Source organism: Orcinus orca, chromosome 4 (assembly GCF_937001465.1).
Source record: "Orcinus orca chromosome 4, mOrcOrc1.1, whole genome shotgun sequence".
NCBI lineage: Eukaryota > Metazoa > Chordata > Mammalia > Artiodactyla > Delphinidae > Orcinus > Orcinus orca.
In genome coordinates this window covers 135,317,041-135,329,620 of record NC_064562.1, presented here as the reverse complement: position 1 = coordinate 135,329,620, position 12,580 = coordinate 135,317,041, and positions in this window count along the sequence as shown.

The window sequence follows — 12,580 nt, the reverse complement described above, 5'->3', positions numbered from 1 at the left end:
GCAAATTATGGAGTTGGAAGGATGGTTTGGGGGACACTTTCTCCTTACTACTCAATGCTTTTCATTTTTATTACATGTTACTAATTGCTCTGCATTAAATACTACTACTTTTCCTTTCATGGTGCTCTGCAGGATTGGCTACAACGTAAAATATAACTGAGATATTCAAGGTTATCTTTTGAGGATAGATAGTCATTCTATTATGTGCCATAAAAATTAGATCTCTAGTTTAGATTACACAAAGCAATGTAAATTTGAGAGGATAAATAGTCTGTTAAACAGCCAAAGTCATGGTTAAGTAATCACTGGGAGCTCTAGACAATTCTTGATGAAGAAGTGATGGGCCTCGGGGATTCTTCATAATTCCCCATGATGTCCTTGAATCCAAGATAAAAAGTGAAGGATGTGAGTAATTTAAGTTGGTTTAGAATCTCTAGAACGGAGATTTCCCTCTAAACTTAATCCCAACTCTTGAGTCAAATCTTATAAATGAGTGAACCAAATAGTCCTCAGGAGTAAACAGCCTTCCCTCTTTGTTTTTTTCTCTGAAGATCTATTACCTGAGCGTAAGAGGGCTCTCCTGGCATAAAAGCTTTAAAATTCTATCACTGCTTAGTATTCCTCCCATCTCAGGTCCTCTCTTTTTGCTTCAATCTTGTCCTGCTATTTCTCTTATAGATATTTATGGAGCAACTAGCATGATTACAGCACTAAGCCCTATGATAAAGAGGTTATGGTCTTCCCTCAGGAAGAGAGATATTGAAGTTATTCTTTGAAAGACACTACTTTAAAAGGTATTGTTACCTCTATCATCGTCAAGAAAGCTTTTTGGCATCCTTTCTTTAAGGAGTGCATTCACAATTCCTCCCCTTTAATAATTAAGAGAATTATGCTTTGGCATCAAGTTCCAACCTCACTTTTCCGGCTTAAGAAAATGAATGCATTCTAGCCAATAAACTAAATTCTGATTTTAAAAAGTACATGCTTAATTGCTTGGCAATCAGTGGCTGAGCTCTGGCAGGTTCAGATAGTGAGCTGGGAGGACAGTGAAGGTGCAAAAGAGCTCTAAAGGCACTTATCTTTCCATTGCCATCACTGGAACGCACAATTGTGCTTGGTCAAAAGCAGTACTACTGTTAACCCCATGGAATAGAGGAGTCTGCTTCAGGCAAATTCTTTTCACATCTATCACCTCATCACTTTGTTTTTTGTTTGTTTCATTTTGTTACAAATACACTCCCAAAATAGCCTGCAAATTGGGAATCATTTCTCTAGCAAGATGGTTGTGTGGAAAATGTAACAATGGTGTGAAAAAATTATCAACCTCTGGGACTAGATTTTGTGACAATGATCCAGTTCCTCTTAATCATGCAACACTCACACCCAATCAGATATCAACTCCTGTCAAGCTCACCTCCATAAGTTCTCCCATTTCTCTCCAGTCTACAACCACAACCCTAATTCACTTCCTTTCCTCTGTTCTTTGGCTTTGGGCTCTGATTTGGTCCCCCCAGTTCCTGTCTTCCCCTTCCCTGTCCATTCTGATTTTAATCATCTGGAGGCCCACTCCAATTTTATCACTGACATGTTTAAAACTCCTTGCTTATTCTCCATTACCTACAGGATAAAATTCACACCTGTTCTGAGGCATTCACAGCACTCCTCCGTCTTGACATAACGCGTCTTTCCCACTTTCCTCAGCTCTCTCCTCCCTCACACACTCCGCTTCTCTCCTATGGCAGAGGCAAATTGATCTGCTCACTCTGTCCTATACCCACTCTTCTCTTTCCTGCCCTTCTGCCTCTGAACGTTCAGTTCCCTTTAACTGAAATATCTTCCTTAATATCACTTCTAGTGTAAATGCTATCTTTCCTTCTCAGGTCAAATCAGATGCCGCCTGATTCACAAAATCTCCCTAATATCCCCATGTAAATGGAATTGATCTATCCCATTTCCCCAGCTTGAATGGAAGAAAGAACTATTTTCCCTTTCATTTTCGCATAAATCACTCAGAGGCTCTATCTTACAGAATATCCTTCCCATTGGACAGTTGTCCCTTCATGGTAACTCCAGTACCCCCAGGCATGCTTTCTCAGTCCCCAGGGGCAATATTAATTGCTCTCATCTCCAGGGGGGGCAGAAAAACAGAAAACCTATCCCATCAGCCAAGAGGCCCTTTCCTGTCACTCTTGTTGCTCTCATTATCACATTACATTGTTGGGAAAACACCAAGAATCTGGTTATACCTGTGCCACACTTCACGTCCATTATTTGAGGATCCTTTGTCATCTTGGACATGTACTACAACCAAAGTCTGGCAACCAGTCAGCTGGTGCAATCCCTGTCCTCTGAAGAAATTCCCTTGGGCCACCTAGGATTACACGACTTTGTTGCTCTGACCGTCATTTTCTCCAAATGAGGGGCAGAAGGAAAAGCCTCTCTACTTGCAGGCACGCACAGCTGGCTTCAACCCCTACCACTCAGAATGTTGCTGTACTTTGCTTACTTGGTTCCTCAAGTCTACAACATGTACCCCTAGAGCCTTTGCCCAAGGTAGTGTGGGCAGTGCCAGAACAGCCTGTTCTTGAGGGACTTCCATCTCAGCCCCACGATCTAGCTGGAGTCCTCCATCCCATGCCACCCTGTGCTTTGCTGCCTGACTTTCGTCTCATTACCACGACCAAAGCTTCACATCACTATCCGTTCAGGTACATGTGCCCTCCAGGTAAGTAAGCATCAGAGTCTTTAGGAGATAGGTTGGTTAAAAATGCCCTTAGTTTTAAGGGTCAAAAAAACCTGAAAATGAACAAACAAGAAAAACCTCAAACTGGATTAAACAATAATGAGACTTGCTGATTGACATATCTGGAAACTTGGAGGTAGAATAGACTCAAGGATGATTTAACCCCGTAGATAGCCCTATTTCCTTGTGACCCTTGGCACTGTCTTCCTCATTGTATTGACGTCATCCTCGAGCCTGGTGACGGGGTGTCCTTAGAGGTCTGAGTCTCACACCTACACACGACAATACATCCAGAAAAAGAGTTAAGGGGTCACTTCTGCAAACATTCCTGGAGTAGTGGGCAAAAAATTTCCCAGGAGCCCCAGGAAACCTCTCTTCAGGTCTCATTGGTCAAAATGCGGACTCACGTTCTTCAGCCAATCACTGGCAAGGAGGAGCAATATTACCAACCAAGCTCACCCCCCGCCCCATGAATCACATGGGTTGCATGTGGCACAGGAACAAAAGTGGGTTCTGTTAAGAATGACAGTAAAGAATGCTGAGCAGGCAACCTCTAGAGAGAAATTTCATGCATGCCTCTTAATAGCTGCCTTCTTTCTGAACTGGTGATACGGAAAACATCTCATATACATTGATTAAAATCTTAGATACTGCAATATTACTTATTTTTTTAAAAAAGCTTTTAGAATCTTACAAACATAATATTGAGAGAAAGAAGATAGACACAAAAGAGAATACGTACTGTATGATTCCATTTATATAAAGTTCAGGCAACAGTCTTTTGTGTTAGCAATAAGAGAGGCAAAGACTGTAAAGGGGCATGAAGAGTTATTCTAGGGATAATGTTCCTTTTCTTGATCTATGCTAGTTACAGCATGATTTTCATTTGTGAAAATTCATCCAGCTGTGCATATATGATTTATGTACTTTTTGAGATGCATGTTTTACTTCAATTAAAAAAGTAAATGTTTAAAAATGAAATTATAGCGTAAAGGGCAGGTATTACTGATATTGAGATAAAGTCTCTTCAAGATTCAAGCACTTCATAGCTGATGGAAGATTCATAGATGCCCATAACCCATTATTATACCATGTTAGGATACTTTCTATGATACGCGGCATCAAACCCGAGGTTGGGAAAGGCTTTCCAAAAAGGATGACATGTCAGTTGAAACAAATACAATGTGTGGGTAGGAATTTGCCTGGTGAAGGATGAAGGATTGCTGTGAATGCAGAGGTAACAGACTACCCGAGACCAGGTCAGCATGACTGGATCGGAGTGTTTAAGGGGAGAACACACACATAAAGGCTGGAGAGGTCAGCAGAGGCTTTCTAGGTTATGTTAAGGAGATGGACTTTATCCTGAGGGCAAAGGAAGGTCATAGAAGGGAATTGCCCCGATCTGTCATCAGCCAAGAGCACCCTCAGTGAAGGGACTTTTACTTGTATGTCTAAGAGACCGGGAGAAACCTCCATCAAGAAGTGGACGGTCCTCGGAGCTTGGCTGAAAGGAATGAGTGGGAACCTAACTGGTCTGCAAGCCAGATGATCTAGATTCTTACTCCAGTTTTCCTATAACCTTGATCTGTACCCTTAAACAAGGGGGAACAGGGAAGAGAAAGAGCGCTTACTGAATAGATCCACTACTTGGGCACCAGGCTTAACAGGCAGAACTTCTCCAGGCAGAAAAGAGCATAAGCATTCTCAAGGGTAGAGGAGGATGGGTATTAAGGCTACAGCACTAACAAAGGCATCTAGGCACTAGGTGTGGTCACGCAAAGTGACCAGGCTCAGAAACGGGAGTGTGGTGAGAGAAGGATGCTGAATGAGTGAGAAGCAGCAGGGTAGGGACTGCAAAGGTGACTTCAGGCTGAGTCCGATCCTGAGGCTGAGTTCCATCCTGGTAGGATGGCAGACTAGATACTCTGAACAGCTCTCCAAACTGCCAACTCTTTAATGCAGTTTTAAGAGCATGCTTTTAAGAGGATTGCTCAGCTCACAAGAAATCAGGAGAAATAGCTTAGGGCTGACTTATTCAAGTGCCTGGGAGGATGATGAAGGGAGGTGCAGGTTTACAAGGGAACTGGCCAGCTGAGTGACCTTCAGGAAGTCAGCTGGCTTCTTTATATCTCATTCTCTTCACGTGTGAAATGAAGGTTTCAGGCAAGGAGATGAAGATCCCAGCTCTTATGTTCTCACTGTCTGGAGGCAGGGTGCTTTTCCTCCCAAGCCCTTCAATTCTCACTATTACATCTACCGCTCAGATCTCCCTGAGGCTGAGACGTCCCTTGGAAAGATCATAGTTTCCTTTTTTCTATTCTTGTTGTCTTCCAGAAATTTAGAGCCTAATAAATTATTCAGAACTTTTAAATTTCAGGTAAAAATATAACATCAAGAATATTCAACTTGGCCAAAAGCAGCAGAGAAAAAGCAACTGTTATTTCCTTTTTAAAAATTCCTAAATTTACTTCATATGAAGTGAATAATGTAAACAGTGACTTCTGGGGGGTGGGGAGAAATCACTTAGGAGAATGTTTATCTCTATTCCATCAGTAATTTGATAAGCAGAATTTCTAGCTTCAGGTATAGAAAAGTACACAATGAATATTATCTTGGGAAGATGATAATGTAATCACTTAAATGAACAATTTGTGTGTTTTAACAGGCTTATAGTTATGCAAGAGTGAGTGCAATGTTTAAAAGTCATTCTTTAAAAAAGATTTCAATTTCAGAGAAACAATGTTCTAGTATTATGGGAAAACAGTAATCTAAAAAATTTTTACACAGAATACATTACTTGAAAAAAGCATTCACTTGGTTATGTTTATTTTAATTCAGATAAATTGTTTTTAGGTTTTAAAGGAGCTGTTAAAAAGCTCTGTTACAGTAAGGAGGCTACTGTTGTTTTCCTTTGGGCTACCATTTGCTTTGTTCCCAGACAAAAGGATTTATAAATTTGAAATCTAATTTCAAACATGTGTATATAAATTATTGTAAGACAATAAGATGGAAGGAAGGAAGGAAGGAGAAACCCATAATAAGGAGGAAAAAATAAATTTTCATTAGATAAATATAATTCACAAGTGCTACTGGAAACTATTTATCCCTGCATCTTTCTCACTTACCAGGCATGAAGAAATGTCATTAAGACGCTGCTATCACTTTAATCGTATCAGTTTTTAAATTTATCCTATATTTAAGTCCCCTCTGGGGTGAAATATACATCCTCACGCAGGGTTTTGCAAATCACTCTGGAAGGAAATCTGTGAAAATCTATATAATGTAACAGGATATGATTCAATAATTACTTGTCTTACCTACCCCATAGGTAACATTTAGTGAAATTTAAACCAACATTTTCCATCATTATAGGTAACAACATTAATTTTCTTTCTGTACTAAGTAATGTATTTCTTTACAGTGGAATTAGGTTCTCTGAATGACAATAATTCATTCCCAGTCTTTCCCATTGGAAGAATTAACAAACATGGTTTGTTAATTACTGAAGGAGGAAAACAACCAAGGTTAGGGTCCTTATTTGAAACACATTTAGGGTCCCTCAACCCTCTTTATTTTACCACTTCACTGACTGACGGTGCAGCATCATGCTTTGGTACTAGTACATTGCTACATACTTCTCAAGAAATAGGCATTGACTAAATGACGAATTAACTTACCGTACTCTCCCTTCTTTAGCTGGGAAAATATGTCAAGAGCTACAGAGTAAAAATATATGACTATTTTTTCTCCTGCATCTTTGTTTTTTTTTTTTTTGCGGTACGCGCGCCTCTCACTGTTGTGGCCTCTCCCATTGCGGAGCACAGGCTCCGGACGCGCAGGCTCAGCGGCCATGGCTCACGGGCCCAGCCGCTGCGCGGCATGTGGGATCCTCCCAGACCGGGGCACGAACCCCTGTCCCCTGCATCGGCAGGCGGACTCTCAACCACTGCGCCACCAGGGAAGCCCCTCTCCTTCATCTTTTAATCCACACCAGAAAATAGGGAAGGAAGAAAGTTTTACGTGCTATATCTAAATTGAAATCTCAGACAAAGGGTAGAGACTGAAATGGCAACTGTATATTGTAAAGTTCTCATGTGTCACTGAGTGGCTTGCAGTCAAACAACTAGGAGGTTCCAGAATTGTGCTTTGCTAAATGCCACTGAAATTGAACTCAAGAACAGGATTATTCACAAACGATGAGGTCATCAATGAAACACAACTAGGCTTATGTACCAATAAGAAAGAGAAAAGCAAGGGTTGGTTAGATTCATGGTGAGTCAGATTGAACACAGGAATGTTAAGCAGAGAATTGATTCTCCCCATAGCAATAATTATCAATATAATTAATCAAATGTGCTTATCCTCTTTCTATTCCTGGCTTGACTTGTTATTTAAACCGTATTGATTTTTTAACTTTTTCTATTTTTACATCCAATCCTTCTACAACACGGCTGGAAGCTCCTAGACTGCAGGAAAAATTGACTTTTAAAAATACCTTCTTGGGTTTCCCTGGTGGCACAGTGGTTACGAATCCACCTGCCAGTGCAGGGAACACAGGTTCGAACCCTGGTCTGGGAAGATCCCACATGTCACGGAGCAACTAAGCCCGTAAGCCACAACTACTGAGCCTGCGCTCTAGAGCCCACAAGCCACAACTACTGAGCCTGTGTGCCACAACTACTGAAGCCCGTGTGCCTAGAGCCTGTGCTCCGTGACAAGAGAAGCCACTGCAATGAGAAGCCTGCTCACCGCAATGAAGAGTAGCCCCTGCTCACCGCAACTAAAGCCCACATGCAGCAACAAAGACCCAATGCAGCCAAAAATAAATAAATTTTAAAAAATCTTCCTACAATGTCTTGCACTAGGTTGGTGTTCAATAAATATTGATTTGGATAGTGAAATTAAAACAAAAGCTGATTCTAATTTGAGGAATTCATTTAACACTTTTTTCTACTTAGAAATAACATATGGTCAGTGGAGAAATTTTGAAAAACACAGAAAAGCTAAAGGAAAACTTAAAAGTCATCACAAGTCCTAAATACCCTGTCAACCTTAAATATAAAATAACCAGTTATTTTACTAGCAAAATGAGTTTGTTTAGAAATGGAAGAGGAATTGCAATTCAGGACATGCTAACTATGGCAAACTGTAGGCAAGTTCAGAGAAAGAAGGAGAGGAATGTTACTTTACAGAGAAAAAGGGGAAGTTGGGAGTGGCTGCTTTGAACTGAAATCTACTGGAGGAAAGTGAGAGTTCAGGGTGGTAGTGGTTACTCGTTGGCTGAGTACTTGCTGTTCTCATTGGCTGGGTTGTTACTGGGCAAGGAAAAAAATCTTCCTTCTTCCTGCTAGGGTAGTAAAGTAACCTTCTTCCTGCCCAGGAATGCATAGTTAGCTGTGACAGATGGAGCCTGAGAACACCCTGTTCAAGGCTTCCCAACTTCATTTTAAATGAGGTTTCCCTTTATTAATTTTCACAACCTCTTCCCTACTCCTCTTCTGCCACTGGAAATAGGTGAAAATTCTTATAATCTTTTTGCTATGTTGGTTTGTAGGGGAAAAAAAGGTATAAAGCTACACATAAAGTTCAATGGCCCATAATTTTTACTTAATGTATTACATGAACTTCTTCCCATGACAATAAATATCCTTCTACAATATGACTTTTGTGCCAGTATAGTATTCTATTGCGTGGGAGCACCATAATTACTTTGCCAAAATCTTACTGTTTCTAATTTTTTCCAGTATAAATTATTCTACTGTGATTATCCATGTTCATATCATATCAAATACACATAGCAATTAATAATTAATCAAGTAATTGATTAATAAGCTCTGATAGGCAGGATGTTTAATTAAAAGAGAAAAAGAATGGAATTAAATAGGTTTGTATAATCATGTATTACATATTTTACATTTTCATATAGAAAAATTACTAATCTCTTGAGTTTTGAAGTGTGACTAAGAAATAAAATACTAAGATTTTACAGAAAAAAAGTATGCCTTGATAAAGTGACTAATTTCATTTTTTACAGTGTAAAGTGCCTATAGATAATCAAAGCCTTAAATCAGTTAACAATAGAACAAACAAAAGGCTTTGCATTTATTTTCTGCACCATTTTCCATATCTCAGTGAGTTACTAAAAATAAATATGGGAAGAATTCTTGCTAATTCAGGAAAGTTTGAAGACAAATGCGTTCTATATAAATTATATAAATGCTGAATGTATTGATACATGATTGTCGTTCAATTTCAATTGTGACTTGTGTCACATGTAAAAATCTATGTGGCTTTTTTAAAAAGCCTAAAATTCTGGATTATAATTACATATTTATTTAATTCTAAGTATAATGAGACTATCTATCACAGGCCAACATCAGGTTTTTTGTTTTTTTTAAATAATTCTATCACCAACACAGATGGATGAAAAAAACCTCAAAAATATCTCAGAATATGCCATTTAAAGGAATCAGTGCGTGGACTATTTATTTCTACTTCCTTTCATTGGTTAGCCCCCCTGATAGCTAGTGACCTTTTTTTTTAATCCAAAAATTTTAATAGGAGATAAAACATCAAATTATTAATAAAAAAGGCTTTAAGGGAAAGGATTATTACTAAGATTATCAGTATTTTATCCAATTTGATCCCTTGCACCCAAAATAGCTTTATACCTTAAATATGGGCCAACAACTAAAATAGTAATAAAAGAAAGTAGCAAGAGGAAAAGTAACAAAATGGAATTAGGCCATGGGATGGAGAAATTCACAAAGAATCTAGGACTTCTGCACTGAAGAATTCATAATATTCTAAGAATTAAAATTTTAAATCTAGCCCTGTAAATGCAACCAGTTATTGCTTAATAAGGACATAAAGACTATCAAAGTTCTGAGAGGATGATGTTTAGATAAAATACATTTAGGAAGTGTCTAGACCCACATCATCACCATCACTCCCATCCCCACCACCATCCTTATCAGTTTACTTCGTTACCTATAACAAAGGAATGTTCTGGTCAAAAATGATTTCCCAAGCGTTTATTGAATGATAGGCTGCTAGAACTCGGAAACACAAAAGACCCCGAATAGCCAAAGCAATCTTGAGAATAAAAAATGGAGCTGGAGGAATTAGGCTCCCTGACTTCAGACTATACTACAAAGCTACAGTAATCAAGACAGTATGGTACTGGCACAAAAACAGAAAGATAGATCAATGGAACAGGATAGAAAGCCCAGAGATAAACCCATGCACATATGGTCACCTTATCTTTGATAAAGGAGGCAGGAATGTACAAAGGAGAAAGGACAGCCTCTTCAATAAGTGGTGCTGGGAAAACTGGACAGGTACATGTAAAAGTATGAAATTAGATCACTCCCTAACACCATACACAAAAATAAACTCAAAATGGATTAAAGACCTAAATGTAAGGCCAGACACTATCAAACTCTTAGAGGAAAACATAGGCAGAACACTCTATGACATAAATCACAGCAAGATCCTTTTTGACCCACCTCCTAGAGAAATGGAAATAAAAACAAAAATAAACAAATGGGACCTAATGAAACTTCAAAGCTTTTGCACAGCAAAGGAAACCATAAACAAGACCAAAAGACAACCCTCAGAATGGGAGAAAATATTTGCAAATGAAGCAACTGACAAAGGATTAATCTCCAAAATTTATAAGCAGCTCATGCAGCTTAATAACAAAAAAACAAACAACCCAATCCAAAAATGGGCAGAAGACCTAAATAGACATTTCTCCAAAGAAGATATACAGACTGCCAACAAACACATGAAAGAATGCTCAACGTCATTAACCATTAGAGAAATGCAAATGAAAACTACAATGAGATATCATCTCACACCAGTCAGAATGGCCATCATCAAAAAATCTAGAAACAATAAATGCTGGAGAGGGTGTGGAGAAAAGGGAACCCTCTTGCACTGTTGGTGGGAATGTAAATTGATACAGCCACTGTGGAGAACAGTATGGAGGTTCCTTAAAAAGCTACAAATAGAACTACCATATGACCCAGCAATCCCACTACTGGGCATATACCCTGAGAAAACCATAATTCAAAAAGAGTCATGTACCACAATGTTCATTGCAGCTCTATTTACAATAGCCTGGAGATGGAAACAACCTAAGTGTCCATCATTGGATGAATGGATAAAGAAGATGTGGCACATATATACAATGGAATATTACTCAGCCATATAAAGAAACGAAATTGAGCTATTTGTAATGAGGTGGATAGACCTAGAGTCTGTCATACAGAGTGAAGTAAGTCAGAAAGAGAGACAAATACCATATGCTAACACATATATATGAAATTTAAGAAAAAAAATGTCATGAAGAACCTAGGGGTAAGACAGGAATAAAGACACAGACCTACTAGAGAATGGACTTGAGGATATGGGGAGGGGGAAGGGTAAGCTGGGACAAAGCGAGAGAGAGGCATGGACATATATACACTACCAAATGTAAGGTAGACAGCTAGTGGGAAGCAGCCGCATGGCACAGGGAGATCAGCTCCGTGCTTTGTGATCACCTGGAGGGGTGGGATAGGGAGGGTGGGAGCGAGGGAGATGCAGAGGGAAGCGATATGGGAACATATGTATATATATAACTGATTCATTTTGCTGTAAAGCAGAAATTAACACACCATTGTAAAGCAATTATACTCCAATAAAGATGTTAAAAAAAAAAAGAATGAATAAACATAGTCCTCATCCTCAAGAGTAACATCCTGAAGGGAGAAAAATTTGTAAAAACAGTAGTGGTTGCTCATAAATAACGCATACTTAAATGTCTGTTTTTCCTCATCTTACAGAGTTAATCCATATTGCTACCTTTCCTCCACACAGGACATGACTCTTCACATGTTTCTACTCGCCTCCATCCTCCACTGCCTTCCATGTTGTGATGGTCAGACAGCCTCAGAGCCCACTTGGTATCTGTGGTCTTGATTTAATGTGATTCAATAAGCAGGACTGTGTTTTCCTGCAGGCTTATTCAGCTGTACAAGTACAAGTAGAGGCATGGACATAGCAGATTAGTTTTGCCAAGTGACTAGGAGGAAGGGAAGGGAGCAAGGGAGTTGAAGGCATTATGTGGGGAATGGTAATAATTATAGTTGTGGAGTTTAAATTGGGTAAGGGGGCATGTGGAACAGAGGGAAAAGCATCAGATTAATGAATTAAAGATTCTGGAAAGATTGAAGTATTGTTACAGTTGTGCTACTAGAAAGAATAAATGGCAACTATAGGGGGTGGTAAGGCCAGAGAGTGAGGTGCGTGAAATTGCGAGGATGGAGGGATTTGAGGGATGGTTATGACAACTTCTAGGAGTAGAATTTGAGAGAAGCAGCTGAGGTAGAGCGTAGGACAAGACAGAGGAAAGGAGCTCAAGAAACTGAGAGAAATATCATCGATATATCCTGAAGCTTCAAAAATTAATATAGGAAAAGTGCTGGGGAGAGTGACAGAGAGTCAGGAGCTAAAATCATAGAGAAATTAGGAGTGGCTCAGTCATAGGAAGATGCTCCCACCAATGATGTTAATCAGTGATATCTTTTGATGACATCAGAGTCAAGCTACAGAGAAATCTACCCTGATTCTGGGTCTATAAATACAAAGGGTGTGGAAAACAGTCCCCGCTTGTGAAGACTGCAGGGGAAGATGGGTCCTCAGAAGGACAGCCAGCTTTTCTGTAAAGCAAGAAGGTAAAGGAGACTTTCAGAAAGGAGGTTGAAGACAGCAGATTTTGCTGAGGATGGATCTTGAATTCCAGAAGGAAGAGTGAAAGGGATTCAGGAATTTGGTGAAGGGTGGGTAGGA